Source organism: Macaca nemestrina, chromosome 4 (genome assembly GCF_043159975.1).
Source record: "Macaca nemestrina isolate mMacNem1 chromosome 4, mMacNem.hap1, whole genome shotgun sequence".
NCBI classification, from domain to species: domain Eukaryota; kingdom Metazoa; phylum Chordata; class Mammalia; order Primates; family Cercopithecidae; genus Macaca; species Macaca nemestrina.
In genome coordinates, this window is record NC_092128.1 from 99897697 (window position 1) to 99916111 (window position 18415).

The 18415-nt window shown below is 38.7% G+C and overlaps 1 protein-coding gene and 1 long non-coding RNA gene across 7 annotated transcripts in view; one reads left to right on the top strand and one right to left on the bottom strand.

The window, feature by feature from the left end:
• The window catches only part of LOC105475787 (chimerin 2), a 314261-nt gene that overhangs the window by 23943 nt on the left and 271903 nt on the right, over positions 1-18415 (top strand). The window lies entirely within an intron of this gene.
• LOC105475791 (uncharacterized) overlaps positions 1-18415 on the bottom strand; it is a 44930-nt gene that overhangs the window by 18740 nt on the left and 7775 nt on the right. For all 3 annotated transcript variants that reach the window (XR_011622262.1, XR_011622264.1, XR_011622263.1), the window contains exon 3: positions 11183-11350. This is a non-coding gene — a long non-coding RNA (uncharacterized lncRNA). The remainder of the gene's footprint in view (positions 1-11182; positions 11351-18415) is intronic.

The following is an 18415-nucleotide window of genomic DNA, read 5'->3' on the forward strand; positions in this document are numbered from 1 at the left end:
CTAAATTTATTATTTAAATTGAAGTGACAATTAAATTCCCCTAAATTTAATTTCAGACCAATATTGCTTTAGTAATAAATTCATCCAAATGTTTAAGGAAGAAATAATGCCAATCTTACACAAACTCTTACAGAAAATAGAAAAAGATGAAACATTTCTTAAATCATATGTGAAATTAGCCTAACCTAAGTCTGAGAAGAACTTACTAGTAAAGAAAATCACCACCCAGTATCTTTCATGAATCTTAAAATATTTGTTTAGCAAATCAAGTTCAGGGATATATAAAAGAATACATCGTGATCAAATAGGATTTATTCCAGGAATCCATGGTTGATTTAACATTTAAAAACCAATCAAAGCCTCATTAAAAGAATCAAAGAGGAAAATTATGTAATTATTTCAGTAGAGAAAGCTAATTTGAGTCAACAGTTGGTTATAATAAAAATTCTCAACAAACTAATAGAAGGGAATTTCTTTGATGTTATGTAACTGCATACTTAATGATAAAGTAATAAATTATTTCTCTGAGTTTGGGAACAAGAAAAGAGTGCTCATTATCACCAATTTGCAATTCTAGCCAATGCAGTAAGCCAAGAAAAAAATTGTCGTGAAGGTTGAAAAGAATGAAGTAAAACTGTTTTCCACAAATTATATAATTATATATATAGAAAATTTAAAATTATTGAAAATAATGTGACTTTAACAAGAATGCTGGATGCAAGGTCAGTGTAAAAAAATCAAGTCTCTCTATACTAGCAAGAAATAATTCAAAAATGAAATTTTAAACCATAATTTATAGTAACATTAAAAAATCAAGTACCTAGCAGTAAATCATTTTTTTTTCCTTCAACTTTTATTTTAAGTTCTGGGGTATATGTGTAGGATGTGCAGGTTTGTTACATAGGTAAACATGTGCCATGGTGGTTTGCTGCACAGATCAACCCACCATTTAGGTATTAAGCCCAGTATTCATTAGCTGTTCTTCCTGATGCTCTCCCTTCCTCAACCCACAATAGGCCCCAGTGTGTTGTTCCCCACATATGTCCATATGCTCTCATTGTTCAGCTCCTACTTAAAAGTGAGAACATGGGGTGTTTGGTTTTCTGTTCCTGCGTCAATTTGCTTAGGATAACAGCTTCCAGCTCCATTCATGTCCCTGCAGAGGACATGATCTCATTCCTTTTTATGACTGCATAGTATTCCATGGTGTATATATATACCACATTTTCTTTATCCAGTCTATCACTGATGGGCATTTGGGTTGATTCCATGTCTTTGGTATTGTGAATAGTGCTGCAATGAACATACACATGCATGTATCTTTATAATAGGATGATTTATGTTCTTTTGGGCATATACCCAGTAATGGAATTGCTGGGTCAAATGGTATTTCTGCTTTTAGATCTTTAAAATCAATGTGCAAAAATTGCTTGCATTTCTATGCACCAATAACAGGCAAACTGAGGGCCAAATCATGAAGGAACTCCCATTCACAATTGCCACAAAGAGAATAAAATACCTAGGAATACAGCCAACAAGGGAAGTGAAGGACCTCTTCAAGGAGAACTACAAACCACTGCTCAAGTAAATCAGAGAGGACACAAACAAATGGAAAAAGATTATATGCTCATGTATAGGAAGAATCAATATCGTGAAAATGACCATACTGCCCAAAGTAATTTATAGATTCAATGCTGTTCCCATTAAGCTACCATTGATATTCTTCACAGAATTAGAAAAAAAATTTAAAAATTCATATGGAGCCAAAAAAGAGCCTGAATAGCCAAGACAATCCTAAGCAAAAAGAACAAAGTGGGAGGCATCATGCTACCTGACTTCAAACTGTACTACAAGGCCACAGTAACCAAAACAACATGATACTGGTACAAAAACAGACACACAGACCAATGGAACAGAAGAGAGAACTCAGAAATAAGAAGCAATAAATCTAATGAGAGATGTTCAAAACTTTTACAATGAAAACTGCAAAATATATTGAAAAAAACTGAAGATTATTTAAATAAATGGAGTGATATAATCATGTGCCTGGATTAGATGATTGTAAAGATACAATTTCTCCTAATTTGATTAATAGATTCAATGAAATCCCAATAAAAATCAGTTAATTTTTGTGAAAATTGTCAGGCTGGTTCAAAAATTTAAGTGGAAATACAAAGCACCAAGAATAACTGAAGCAATACTAACTAAAGAAGAAAAAACATGGAGAACTTACATTGTTAGATAGTAAGACTTATTATAAAGCAGCAATAATTAAGATACTATGATACTGGCTCAAGGATACATGAATAGAGCAAAGGAATAGAATAGAGTTCAGTAGTAATGGTTACAGACATATGCATATCTGACAAAGTACTTGTATCCAAAGTATGTCAAGAATCTTACACAGCAGTTGGAAAAGTATAGTCAACCCAATTCAAATGTGGGAAAAATACTTGAAAAAGCTTTCAGAGAAGAGAATATCACAATTTACTGTAAACATAAAAAGATGCTCAACGTTATTAGTCATGAGAAAAATGCAAATAAAAATAACAATGTTATATCACCACCCACCCACCAGAATTGCTAAAATGTAAAAGACTGACGATGTTAAGCTATTATTGCAGATTTTTGGTGACCTGGAGAAAATAATTCACTCTGTCCGCTCTGTCCTTATGGTTCAAATCCTATATGATCGGGTCTTTTTCCAATTTTTGGCAGTGGCATACCAAACCCCTCTCATTGATTTAGTCTTGCCTTGTGTCCACAGCCTTCTCATACCATCCAGGTAGCTATAGCTAATATACTCAGGTCCAATGAAATACTAATTATCACCACTCCCCATATTAATCACTATGCTGACTTCATAGCTGTAAATTAATTTTGCCTGTTTTTGAATTTTATATGCATGGAATCATATAAGATTTACTTATGTAGACATTCGTATTTGGGTTATTTTACTCAACATCCATATATTGAAATCTATCTATATGTTATGTCTACCTGTGGTTCATTCTTTTTTATTGCTGTAGGCGATTCCAATTTCTATAAATTTAATTGTATACACTTATTAATTCTGTGACTGATAGACTTTTGGGTTGCTTCCAATTTGGGATTATTACAAAAAATATTGCTATGAATATTCTTATGTATGCACATATGCACACATTTCTGTTATATACACTTGGAATTGCTAGGTCATGAGGTACATATAATATATTCAGCTTTACAGAACACTGCCCAACAGGTTTCTAATCCCTTTCTAGTTTGTCCTTCCACCAGCAGTGAATGAAAATTTTAGCTGTGATGTATTGACACCATACCCATGCACCATTTCTTATTGACTTAAAACTCTTAAAATTCTTTTGACTTGGCTCCCTAAAACCCTATAGGCAGTAAAATTCAAATCTTTTCTATTTCAAGAACAGGAAGCCTTTCATCACGGGAAAGGTGGGCCAGACTGTTGAAAACACTGTAGGAGTAGCAGCAGCAAATAAACATGGCGGGAAGGACTGTCACAGCTGATGTTCTAAAATTGGAACATTCTAAGGGCCACTTCTGAAACACGACCAATTAGGTGGGATTGCTGTCCAAATTAAGAAGCCCTTACTTCTTAGTCATTAATGTAGTTCTTTTTTCCTCCAGAAATGTTCCAATTATGAAAAATTATGAAACAATTTGTGATTAAGTGATACTCCGTGTAAACACAGTAAATATAACTGAAAAGGATAGACTTTTAGGCCATGGTCAGATACGATTAAATTTTAATTAAGTTATATTCATAACTAAGTAACATTAAGTTATAGTGAGAAGGAACTTCACAGTACAAACATTTTTTCTATGTGTGTTGAATGCACAGAGCTTATTTCTAAAGCCTGCTTGGTTTAAGGAGAGATTACAGAAGAGAAATTCAGAAGCTAAAGGTTCAGGGGCCATTTCTGCCATTACTGTGTGACCCTAGTCACTTAATATCTTTGTCTCAGTTTTAAGTATCTGCAGAAATTATGGAAGGTTATATCTTCTCTGTTTACCAAAGAGATTATTGGGAGGAACAATTGAAATGGCCTATAACAGCTAATCCATACAGGGATTTAAAGTTAACAGAGAATTTTCCACCATGTGTTCATTTCTATATTTAAAATAATCTTATAGTTGCTGAAGTGCTATTCAAACATAAGTTATATTTTTTCATATGTTAAATCACCAGATAATCTTATCTGTTATATGCCTTATGCCATAAACAGAGCCCAGCATAGTGCTGTCTGTAAGTGTATTTTTCTCATTGTTCTTTACCTTAGTAGAAAGGAATGGAGAGAATGATTCATAATGAGTAAAACACATATCATCACTGGAGATAGAAAATAAGGATAAAGGCAGATTTCCATTCGGAGAATTTATTTGGGCTTTGGAAGTAATTTAAAATGGCTATTCCCTCTGTTGGCAATTTGTAGCCTGCCTGAGTTGACACCTCCATTTTCAATCACAGCAAGATTGCTTTTAGTTGCAGGCAATTGCTAAAGCCAGAGATCTGAAATGGAGCCCTTTTCAAACTCCTTATAGATTTAAAACAGATAGAATATAAATGTAATTTTTTCTCCTGATTGTCATCAAATGCTTCACGAATAATTTAATTTAATCCATAATTTGTCTAAATCAAGAGGAGGAAAGCATGGCCTAATCATAACATTGTCCTGTTGTACCTGGACATAGAGAATTAGCCTGGAAAGATTTGTTGCTATCAAATCTGTAAACTTTATTGTAGAGTAGTTGTTTAGGCTCATATATATGTATGGACTCTAAAAGGAACAATAGCAAACAATAACATATACAGTGATGAAGTTCCCAGATCAGCCCACCAAAACCAATATATGAAGAACTGTGTGCAAGTGTGTGTGCCTGAGCGCCTTCTGACTATCCATTTCTACAGACAGGTGTATATGCATGTTTAGAGCATTAACTCCAAATATTTGTTTTGCAAAACTGAGTTTGATTGTATAGGACATTAGTGCTGTGGTTTAGCATCACTCTTCATTTCCTATCCTGGTTTTACAGGATATGGAAAATGTAATCCAGAAGTAGAACAAAGCTGATAATCCTTGCTACGTTTTGAAGGCGCAAGGAGACTAGAGCTAATCACCTGCTGTGAGCACTTTGAGACCTTTTTTTGAGGAATCACCACTAATCACACTGGAAAAGATGCCTTGCCTCACGTTAAGGGACAGTTACTATTGAAACGGTGTTAGTCAATGAGCATTGCTGTAGTTAAAACATTATTCTGAGACATGTCCTACAAGCCATGGGATTAGGCATTTATTAATAAAACTCCCCAAATGGTATTTGCAATGTGTCATTCTACTTGAGAAGATAAATAGGATAGAATTAAACTAACACAGCAAGATTACTTATCTTATAATTAAGAACATTGTACAAGAATGAATTTTGAATTTATAACAATTTCTGGGCTGGCTAGGGAGAGGTATTAAGTAACTTTTCTTCTTAAAAAATATCTTTTGAGACATAAATACTCTGTGGGGAAAAAACATAGAACAATGAGCTGTCTTTTCTCAATTGATTGCCTGTAGTGTTACAAATACTTGGAAAAAATGAAGGGAAATTTAACATTTTTAAATGGTCTTTCAGAAATCTATTATTATGAGTGGGGAAAAAGGAACAAAAGTCCTTAAGTATTTAGGCTTTTTGAAAACTTCCATGATGTAAGTTAGGTAAGTCTGGGGATAGCCCGGCCCACAGAATGCAGCAGCGTGAAACACAAAGAATCACTGGTTTTTTATAGTCAGCTGAAAAACAGCACATCTAATTTTTTTTTTTCAATAGAAAAATAAACAATATTTCCTGCCATGAAGACAGTTACTGTCTTAGTTCCTTCTTGGAAACTTCACAGAGTTTTATCCTATTCATTTTCAGTGCACAGTAACCACTAGCATCAGCTTGAGTCTGTGTATTTTAAGAGTGTGGCTAAAATGTCATATGCTGTTACATATATAGCAATGTAGGGAGTGGAACACTCACTCAGTATAAAAAATCAAAATAAAAATCCATTTATACAATCAGAGTAAAATTTATATCAATTTGGCTATACTATGACTTTTCAAGTTTCCTCTAGAATTATCCTGGTGATCCTAATTTTGCTTTTAATGTCTTCCATGTATGCCCCAAATAATTCACATAATGAAGATAATTTTATTGTAAGGTTTTTGATAACCTATTTTTGTCTTTGTTTTTCCCTGAAATGAGTTTCCTTAACCTAGTCCTTAAGTCTCCCATCTACAAAATGGAGAATGAAAAAGGCTGCCAACGCTGTGACATATGTAGAAAGCGTTCGTGTTTTCAGAATGAAGTTGTAATGAATACACACACACAGTTCCTGTCACTGCTGTGCAGATGAGGGTGTCATAAATGGTCCCTGACCTCAAGACGTTAGATCTATGGCGACATGGGACATGATGCTGTCATTTTGTTAAGACTATTCTAGGACTATTCTACTTCAGTGTCTAGTCTAGCATTAGTGCAGACTATGTGTTTCGGCAGAGTTCGTGGATCTTGTTTTCCCAACAGCTCCCACTGTGACAGTGGTGCACCCCGCTGGCAGCAGGCAGCTTCTTGAGAAGATGTCTCCATGCCTTGCTCGGTACTGCAGCCTACATCAAACTATCCAGTTTCCATTTTCATATTTTTCTGACTTAGAGTCACTTTCCCAACTCAGTGATCTCCTTTCTGCCATCAGCATCCTGTACATCATTAAATTGTTCCTTGTTCTAGAGGGATGGATGTACTGAGTTCCTTGTTAAAGGCTTGTCTGCTGTCGAGAACTACTACTTCTCGTGGTAAAAGCCGCTAATTTTCTTATGGTGTCCACTTTATCATGAGTCCATATAGGTCTGCAGCTTCCTGGGGTGGCTCATGACTTCGGCTTTGCCCAGAACCTCAGGGATTGGGCCAGAAAGGGAAGATGACCTCATTGGAATTATTGGCCATTGCTCTAGCTTTTGCTTGCTGGATTTGAACCGTAGACATTTTGCTGTCACCTGCCTGGGACCTGAGATAGACCACACTCCTGTGGAGGCAGAGCTGAGAGATGGAGAAGTGAATTCTGATTTTCATTGTTGGAACCTGAATCCAGTAGTGGTTGAAGTTCTGTTCCTGACCTTTTGACTTCCTCAGCACTTTCCCTCCCCTCTTTCGCTTAAGCCAATTGGAATGGGTGCTTCTGTCGTCTGTCACTTGGAATAGAAGTAATCCGAGTTATACACACCAAGTATCTATAGTCCAAGTTCAAAAGAATTTCACTCTTTCCTTGTTTTAGCCTGCGTGTCCTATTCATAAATCAAGATTGAAAAATCTTCCTTCATCCATGGATGCTGGCATCCAACAAGCTTATTGTTAAATTAAAGGCTTCAGATTGTATGACAAATTCTCAGCCCTATATATTTTCTGAGTTCTAAACATGGTATCAAGTTACCTTAAAATCTGGATATCTACAAGTCATTGCTTCTAATTAACATAGAAGCTGCCTTAAAAAAAAAAAAAACCTGTACACACACTAATATATGTGTGTGTGCGTGTATGAGTTTGTGTGTATGTGGAGAGAGAGACAAAGAGAGAGTCGTGTGCCACACCACGATGTTTCTGTCATCGACAGACTCCTTATACCACAGTGGTTCCATAAGATTATAATACAGTATTTTTACTATACCTTTCCTACATTTAGATACACAAATACTTTCCATTGTGCTATAATTGCCTACAGTATTCAGTATCATACCATGCTGTACAGGTTTGTAGCCCAGGAGCAATAGGCTCCAGCGTACCTGTCTAGGTTTGTGTAAGCACACGCTATGGTGTTCGCACAACACAAACTCCCCTCACAATGAATTTTTCAGAACATACCCTGTTAAGCCACACATGACTGTGTACATATACACATATTTATATGTGAATGTGTAATATGAATATGCATAATAAACATATATGTGTGTGTATTACATCTTTAAAATGACTAGACCAGCACTATGTGATTCCTTTCACTAGTTAGACGAAACAAACAAACAGAAAAACACAAAACCTCATTGGGCAATATTGGGAAATAAATACATCAAGGGCAGAGAATTTGATGTGATCAAAGTCCAAGGTGCTTTGGCTGCAGGCACAGTAGTAAGGGGGGCTGTTTGTCTCCTTTAACCCCAAGGTTTCAAGGAGGCCAGTCCACCCACATGCCCTGGGGCAGGGTGCCAAAAAAAATGGGCCTCTGGTGCTGCAGCCGCCCTCCTTCCTGAGCTCTGCTTTCACGCCCACTCTTCCTTTTGCTCTCACTCCACTCCAGTTGGGCATGATTTCTGAGTGCAGTGACATGCTCTCCTTTCTGGTCCATGGATTCAGGGATGGACTCGATTGCCAGCTTTCACCCTGAAAGCTCTCTGGAGTGGTTTCCCAGCTGTGGCCCCCTCACCTAGACTGACCAGCTCCTCCCTGCTCTTGACCTCCTCCTTGCAATAAGGGTGTTGTTTCAATGTGCTTTGCAAGAGTGGGGTGGGGTGAGGAAGAAGGATGAGATAAAAGAGTGACAAAAGAATAGCAGCTAGAAAAAGGACAAAGGTAGTGTCTACCCACACATGTCTTTACCTTATCTAAAAATACTTCCCATTGGCAGGCAGGATGAAGAAGCTGAGCAGATGGCATATGCTTCCTAGTGCACCAGATTGTAATATTATACACTTGGATTACAAAGTCTGGGTATCACAGCTATAAACATATGTAAACATTTTTATGTTTTGCTAAAAAGGAAAAAAAAAATCACTGATGATGTATTATCCTAATGAGCTGATTATGAAGATCTATTAATTATATTCCCAAGATCTAGATAGAAAGAATGGCATTGGCTCCAGTGACACACCATTCAGATTCAGTAGCATACTGTTATTTTTCATTTTCTTTTGGTTTGTCACTATTTGCTACAGCTGTGTTTTGCAGCTTAGAATCCTAGAACTGGAAAGAACCTTTAGATTGAAGAATTGGAAAATGATGTACTACCAGCCAAATCCAACCTGACACATTTTGTTGTAAATAAAGTTTCACTGGAGCCGGGCATGGTGGCTCATGCCTGTAATATTAACTCTTCCGGAGGGCGGGAAGATTGTTTGAGCCCCGGGGTTCAAGACCAGACTGGGCAACATGGGGAGACCCCATCTCTTCAAAAGTACAAAAATTAGCTGGGCTTGGTGGCATGTGCCTGTAGTATCAGCTACTTGGGAAGCTGAGGGAGATGGATTGCTCAAGTCCAGGAGGTCAAGGCTGCAGTGAGCTGAGATCACACCACTGCACTCCAGCCTGGGAGACAGAGGGAGACCCTGTCTCAAAAGTAAATAAATAAATAAATAAAGTTTTTCAGAATCCAGCTGTGCCCATTTGTTTAGGTATTGTCGATGGCTGCTTTCCCACTACCCTAGCAGAGATGAATACTTGTGATAGCGACTGTGTGGCCTGGAAAGTGTCAAGTATTCACTGTCTGGCCCTTTAGAGAAAAAATTGCCAACTTTGCGTTAAAAGGCTATCTAAGATGATTTGGCTGTTTTCTGGAATGCTTGTATTTGGTTGCCTCAGAAAAGTGTTTGCCTAGTTAAGATTTCTAGGGACACACATTGTGTTGTCTTACTGTATCCCAATTCTAACTAAACAAAAATTCTTTGTAAAAATAACTTACCTAAATCTTTTATAAAATAATGTAAACCCAATTCCTCTTTCTTTTTTTTTTTTTTTTTGAGACAGAGTCTTGCTGTGTCTCCCAGGCTGGAGTGCAGTGGCATGATCTCAGCTCACTGCAGCGTCTGCCTCCTGGGCTCAAGTGATTCTTGTGCCTCAGCCTCCCGAGTAGCTGGGACTACAGGCATGTGCCACCACGCCTGGCTAAATTTTGTACTCTTAGTAGAGACAGAGTTTCGCCATGTTGGCCAGGCTGGTCTCGAACTCCTGTCCTTAAGTGATCCTCCCACTTCAGCCTCCCAAAGTGCTGGGATTACAGGCGTGAGCCGCCGTGCCAGGCCTTCTCTTTCTTTTTTTCTTTCTTTCTTTCTTTTTTTTTTTTTTTTGAGATGGAGTCTCTCTGTGTCGCCCAGGCTGGAGTGCAGTGGCGTGATCTCAGCTCACTTCAAGCTCCACCTCCTGGGTTCATGCCATTCTCCTGCCTCAGCCTCCCGAGTAGTTGGGACTACAGGCACGTGCCACCACACCCAGCTAATTTTTTTGTATTTTTAGTAGAGACGGAGTTTCACCGTGTTAGCCAGGATGGTCTCGATCTCCTGACCTGGTGATCCGCCTGCCTCGGCCTCCCAAAGTGCTGGGATTACAGGCGTGAGCCACCGCACCCAGCCGCTCCTCTTTCTTAAAAATACAAACAAATCTTTAATTCAGTTGTTTTTATTTCAGCTGCTCAATGAAAGATTTTTACATATTTAAAGATGATCAAATGGTCTGATTTTTGTCTTTTTTTCTCCACAAAATATCCATTCCTGTTTAACATACCCAATGAAATATTTTTTGTGTCTTATCTACAAAACCTTTTTCATTTCCTGTAGTGACAATTCTTTATTTACTCAGGTCTAGACATTGTACTTTAATATTTACTTATTACAAAGTACATCCAGGTGTATAATCAGTTTGCATCTTAAAATACCTTATGGTACCAGCAAGCATTTTTATTAGGCCCATTTTGCATATGTGGTACAGCAAGGTTACTTGTCTGGTCTGTGATCACACAACCAGGAATTCATAAACCTTTTTTCCAGCATACCAAACTGCCAAGTGCATTGTGATGAGCCTGGCAGGAGGACACGGAACCGTTCCAATAAGCTATACGGCATGTGTCTGATCCAGTACTGTGCTTGCTTTGGGGAAAAATATTCTGTACATCACTGTGTATCTGCTGGCTTAATTTTGGCTCAAAGTTGGTTGCACAAGGAGCCGGTGTGACCTTGGTACTTGGTCCGCTATTTAAATACTGCCACGGTATTCTGCAACCACAGCAAACAGGTTATGTGATAGCAGAAGAACTGGGAGAGTATGGTGAAATGAACAAAAATTCATCACCGGTAGGAGAAAAGGTGTGTGTTTTGGAGGAGGAGGATGTTCGATGGCATCATTTTTATATAAAAGGACAATATTATCTACATACCTGTCTTTACTGCATTATGCAGAGCCAGCCCATCCCCACCTTGTGTGCTGTGCCATTTATTTTCCCTCATCTGATGTACTGAGCTATTAAGCAACTGCAACAAAGAGATATCTCCTTAATGGTGACATACTGTTCTCAGCAAAGTCCAAAGATTGCGTAGGGGCACTGCTGTGGAAATATGAAAAAAAAATTAGTACTGCACTTTTGGGGGTGGATGTTTTCCAACGTATTTATTTTAGCCTTTTAGACGTTTCTTTTGGGACCAAATTATAGCTCTGATACTATCATTAGCACTTTAAATTATTGGTTACAGTGTATAAGGGCAATACAGGCTGCTTCTTGAACATTCTGTATTTTTAGTTAAACACGGTGCTTCCTTTTTTGGTCGTATGTTGCTTGTTGTTCATCTTTATCATCACATGTGATCACGATTCCTACCTGAACAGATCATCTTACTAATTGAGTGTCTGCAGGTTGTTGCAGCTTAAGTATTTATTTTTACTTCTAATAATCTTACAGAACGGGTCAATCACTTGAAGGGTAAACCACTTTTCCTTACGCAAACAGCAACAACTCTTCCCTCCAGTGTCTTTGTTTTTGAATCATAGAATTCCTGGTGATTGTGTTAGGAGCAGAAACAGCACGCTTTGACTACTGAGACCCTAGGCTGTGCTTGAGAAAGGCCAGAGAGGAAATTCCTCTTTGGATTTGTAAACAGACTTATAAACCTAGGACGTTTTATGAGGACTTCATTGGGAAACAATAGATTCAGGACCCTGCTGTCATTTTTTTTTATAGTCAGAATTAGAGTGAAATGAGACTTTAAAATAAAAATTTCTCTTTTCTTACTCTTTCTTTCAGTCTTCCTTTCAAAGCTATAAAAAAAAAAAAATCCTTTGTACTTTCCTAACCTTTTCTCTAGTTTAGTGGCCAACTCTTATTCTCATCTTGTCAGATTTCTTCTCATCCTTTTATGTCTGCAGCCAGGAAGCCTTAGTAAATTACTCTCCCGGAGTACCAGCTGCTTTCTCCCTTTGAGAAACAATAGTCTCTGGCTCTCCTTTTTCTTTTTCCTGTAGAGTTATATTCAACAGATACTATTTCCATGTCTAAGAAGCAGTCATCCTTGAATTTTGCAGACTTAATTTCATTCTGGTAGCTTCAAACCTGAAAACACGATGAGTGATCTGATATATTTATTTCCATCCAAGAATAGCGGTGCATCTTTTTCACAGTGTTGGGGCTTGGTTGAGGTCATTCCTTTCCATCTGAGCTGATCATGTATCCCATCGGTGTGCACTCACATATTTTAGAGTTGTTGAATGCTTGTTGAATGCAGGATACCATTAAATTTTGCAGGCTTCTTTCTAACTGTTATTTATACTCCCTATGAAAACTTCAGTTATTTTTATGACAGACATTATTTTAAACAGACAGTGGTGACAATGACTATTCATTGATTATTTTCACTGAATTGTCCTCGTGTACATATTATGGTCCAACCTTTTTAACATCCTTGTTATGACTTATCTTAATTTCCATTGTCCTTATTTAGCTTGAACATTCACATTATTTCAACGATTTATATTGCTTTTGTTTCCTTAATTCATGCCCCCTCTTTCTTTAAGTTTTCTCAATGTCATACTAGAGAGCAAACTAGTACAGATTCAGAGCTCAGGTACCAGTGTCCGAGTGCCTGTGTTTAAACTGCACCTTGCCACCAAACTAGTTATGTGATCTGGGCAGGAAACACAGGCTCTTTGTGCCTCATTTCCTTTTCTCTATAATAGTGATAATCATATCACCTAAATCCTAGGCTGTTTTATGATTAAATGAGTTAAGTCGTATCATATGCCTCGAATGGAGTAGCACAGAGCAAATGCTCCGCAATGGCAGCTATTGTCATCATCTTTTATTGTTGTCACCTGAAAAGTGAGGACCACGTCAGAAAGTTTATCCTCAAAATCTCTTACGAAATCTCATACTAGAAGTGGGTGCTCAAAACAGGTGTTAAGTAACTGTAGTAAGTAGAAAAATGCACCCCCACCCAAGATGTGCACATCCACCTGGAACCTATAAATAAGTTGTGTGGCTAGTGGGAATTAAGGTTGGAGATGGGCTTAAGGTTGCTCTCAGCTGATCTTGAGATAGGGAGATTATCCTGGATCTTCCTGTGGGCCTGATATATTCACAAGGGTCCTTTAAATGTGAAAGAGGGAGACAGCAGGGTCAGTTTCAGAAGAATGCAAAGTGAGAAAGACTCAACGGGCCGATGCTGGCCTTGAAGATGCAAGGGGACCACCAGCCCAGGACTGCTGGCAGCCTCTAGAAGCTGGAAAAGGCCAAGAAGTGGATTCTCTTTCCCTAGAGCTCCAGGAGGAATGCAGCCCTGCCAACACCTTGATTTTACCTTGAACTGTTTCAGACTTCTGACCTCCAGAACTATTGTATCATAAATTTGTGTTATTTTAAGCAACCAAGTATATGGTAATTTGTTACCGCAGCAATAAGAAACTGATATGGTGACCAACTGACTGAATGAAAAGATTAATTATTTGAGATCATAACACCAAAAAAGGATAGATTTTCATTATGGTAGTGACATAATGTCTGGTACCATTTCTTAAAGCAGCAGGTTCTAAACCTTCCTCGATCAGACTCATTCTTTTAAAATAATTCATTGCACAAAATCATAAAATTTAGTGGGGCCCACCCATAAACCTCATTGAAGCCCTCCATTGGCCCCAGGTTATAACTCTTAAGTTTGCATGGGATTTTTAAAGTCTCAGTCAATGATGAGGTTTTAAGGGTGAACATAGGAGCTTTCTGGACAGAGCGATCTTGTGCTTTGAAGTTCTAAGTAAATGAAGGCTTTGTGAATGCTCATCAAAGCTACATGGTAATTTAGAGACCTGTACCCCTTGTTGTTCAGTCAAATTGAAACTTTAAAATTTTATTTTCCATTTCTCATCTACTGTGGCAATGTCATGTCTCAAGTCACATGACCCTTCTGTACTCACCACTTTTAAGAAAGATTTTGCATCATTAGAATAATTAAGTTGGTGTTCTAAAAAGTGATTTGAAAGCTAAAGTAACATAAGCATGATGGTTATTTTTAGTAAGCCTTTTCCCAAGGTCTCATTTGTTTTAGAGCTGTCATGAAAACAGGTTTTTATCTCTGTATCAGGAAGTGCTGACATTTAGGGGAGATAGCATAGGAGGGGATATGCTGTCTACTGGTACAATTTTATTAATTCATTTAGTAAGTATTGATCTAAGGCCAACTTAGTTCCAGGCGTGGTATTAGGGATGAGAGATGCCAATGATAGAGAACCCGAATGTAGTTTTAGTCCTCAAGGCACTTATAGTCTTATTCTGATCTTTGTTAAAAAGCGAATACCCATGCATCTAACAAAGGTCTAATATCCTGAATCTATGGAACTTAAGCCAAAAAAACAAACAACCCCATTTTTAAAAAAAATGGGCAAAGGACATGAGCAGACACTTCTCAAAAGAAGACATACACACAGCCAACAAGCATATGAAGAAATGCTCAACGTCACAAACCATCAGAGAAATGTAAATCAAAACCACAATGAGATACCATCTCACACCAGTCAGAATGGCTGTTATTAAAGTAAAAAAAAAACGAGATGCTTGTGAGGTGTGAGAAAAGGGAACATTTACTGCTGATGGGAGTGTAAATTAGTTCAACTGCTGTGGAAAGCACTTTGAAGATTTCTCAAAGAACTTACTAACCAAACTACCAGTTGAACTACCATTTAACCAAACAACCCTATTACTGGATATATATCCCCCAAAATATAAATCATTCTACCATAAAGACACATGCAAGCACATGTTCATCACAGTACTATTTACAATAGCAAAGACATGGAATCAAACTAGATGTCCATCAACAGCAAACTGGATAAAGAAAATGTAGTACATGTGCACCATGGAATACTATGTAGCCTTAAAAAAGAATAAAATCATGTCCTTTGCAGCAACATGGATGGAGCTGGAGGCTGTTATCGTAAGAAAATTAATACAGGAACAGACAACCAAATACCACATGTTCTCACTTATAAGTGGGAGCTGAACATTGCATACACATGGATACAAAGAAGGGAACAACAGGCACCGGGCCAGCTTGAGGGTGGAGGGTGGGAGGAGGATGACGATTCAAACACTACCTATTGGGTACTATGCTCATTACCTGGGTGACAAAATAATCTGTACACCAAACCCCCACAACACACAATTTATTCATGGAACAAACCTGTGCATGTAGCCGTTGAACCTAAAATGAAAGTTGGAAAGGAAAAAATAAAAATAAAAGCAGATACCCCTTGGAGGTATGGTTTAAATGTTGCAGTCATTGTTTACTTTCTAGCAAATAGGTTTATCAGATCTTGTCTTGAAGATAAGCTTCCCTGGAGGAGAAAGGAGTTTAGAAGTACAAGGAGAGCCTGAGGGGAAGAGTGGAATTTCTGTGAGAAGATAAAAGGCATGATAGGAGTATGTATACTGGTGTCAGTGAGTAATATCCTCGCCTGTCTCTTGGATTTCTCCAATAGTGGATCCCAACTACTCTTACAAGTTCCCCTAGAGAGTACTTGACAGTGAGGGTGGAGATCATCCCAGGCCTGGTTTGAAGCCCATCTTTGTGACTCAGTAAATGCATTGATTGTCCTAATGTGTCTGGCATTTCTTGCAGCCCTCTTCATGGAACTTGCCGTGGCCATTTGCAAGGTTGCTCCTGTGCAGTCAGTGAAGAGCTGCCACTACATGAGTTGTGGTTTCACATACAACTTCAATATCTTCTCTCTTAGCCTGGTCCCTAGAAGACCTAGGACATTCTCCAACTAGATTTGCTGAAGGACTGAACATGGGAGTGAGATCAGAGACATGTATTGGTTTCTTGTTGCTGCTATAACAAATTACCTCAAATCTAGTGGCTAACATAATACAAAGTTACCAGCTTGCACTTATGTAAGGTCAGAGTTCTCAAATGGGTTGGCAGGGCTCTGTTCCTTCTGGGGGCTCTAAGGGAGAATCCATTTCTTTGCCTTTTCCAGCTTCTAAAGGCTGATCATATTCCTTGGCTCGTGGCCCCACATCACCCTCACCTCTGCTTCTGTCATCACTTCTCTTGACTCCTGCCTCCCTTTTATAAAGCCTCCTCTGATTACATTAGGCTCACCCTGGTAATTCAAGATAATTGTCCAACTCAAAATCCTTCATCACAGCTGCAGAGTCCCCTTTGCTGTGTAATGTAAGATATTCAGAGGTTCCAGGGAAGAGGACATGTACCTCTTTGGGCTCATTATTCTGCCTACCCCAAGGTGCCAAGGATGACAGCACCAAAACAGCTGAAGTGCTTTCTTTGCTAACGGCCTTTCAACCAGCACCTAAACTCCACCTAGTTTTTGGAGCTACACAAACCTTTATAACTCCAAGATGGCCCTTTTCCATTTTCCATGATAATGTATGAGATAGAAAATGTTTCAATGTGATTAGAATTAGCAGTGTCTTATCTCACACTTGGCTCAATGGAAAAAGTTGGTGTAAAGTGTTAGATTTCCAGGCTGCATGCCTTGCCTTTGCAGGTCTGTAAATTCCTCATCAGATTCCTGACTGTTTCAGTAACTCCTCATCCCATGCCTTTTCAAGTGTGCTTCACACCGCATATCTTTGGAGGAGTATGACATACCTTTTCAACATGTGTTTGACTAAAGCTATTCTGAAGGTTTCAGTTTTATGACTTCTTAGTTAGAAGTCATCACAAAACTTGATTATTTTTTTCCAGATAACTTCAAAAGTCTGATGGAAAAGAGAAAGGAAAAAATTAAAAGCATCTCAGTAGAGTAAGTGCCTTTGCCAGAAACTTTCCTGGGTTCCTTTCTGTCTAACATCTACCCTCTAGGCTAAAGCAGACAGGAAAGGAGGTTGCAGGATTGAGCCTGGAGGCAGGAGATCAGCTATGAGCCAGGAGATTAGGCAATGGAGCTGGAGGCCTCAGAGTCAGACAAACAAAAGTTCCAAAGCCAGAGAAATGAGAGATGTATATAGGAGACCAGTGGACAAAGGAGAGGTTGAATAATGCTTGGTGCAGAGTGGATAGCTCTTGCACATGAAAAATTCTAGACATGGTGTCATCCTTTGTACATGCTTCCAAGGGACCAGGAGGTTTAAAAGGAGCAGAACTATCTTTCCTGCTGCACGGCACAGCATTGTGTTACGTGGTCCTGCAAGTCTCTGTCACTCCATCATCCGAATCTGTGTCATACACTCATACTTCAATATGTGTTTTTTGTTTTTTCCTTAGGAGTGTCACTCTGTCACCCAGGCAGGAGTGCAGTGGTGCGATCTCGGCTCACTGCAACCTCCACCTCCTGGGTTCAAGCGATTTGCCTGCCTCAGCCTCGAGTAGCTGGGACTATAGGCGTGTGCCACCACACCCGGCTAATATTTTTGTAGTTTTAGTAAAGATGGGGTTTCACCGTGTTAGCCAGGATGGTCTTGATCTCCTGACCTCATGATCCGCCCACCTTGGCCTCCCAAAGTGCTGGGATTACAGGTGTGAGCCACTGCACCCGGCCATATGTATTTTTTATGAAATTAAAACTTCAGGTCTAATATGTGTATTATCCGCCAATTTCATCTCATCAGGCAGACCGCTAAATAGTTTTGCATGGGGAATGATCATATCTAAGTATGATTTCAAAAAATAGCATATAGAAATAATATGTATTTATTCGTTTATTTAACATTGACTGATCATGAGCTATGTGCCGTGGATTCTTCTAGGCACTGAGGATGTGGTAGTTAACAAGACACATAAACGTATTGAGGATTGTCTTTAAGGAGCTTATATTCTAGCTGAGAGTTACAGACAACAACAACAACAAAAATAGGTACAATTTAGAGAGGAGAAAAATGGGGCAAATATGAGGATATAAAGTATTAAGAAGGGCTGAATTTGAGATAGGATGATCAGGGAGGGCCTTCCCAAGGTGGGGACTTTTAGCAAAGCCTAAATGAAATGAGAGGTCTGGGGAAAGAACATACTAGGTAGGGGAAGAGCCAGGACGAAGACCCTGAGGTGGGAACATGCCTGGAGTGTTCAAAGAACAGCAAGAGGGCCAGAGTGGCTGGAGCAAATGAGCAAGGCAGGGCAGAGTAGTAAGAAGGAAGTTGGCGTGTGTAAGTAGAGGGTGGTTCACAGAT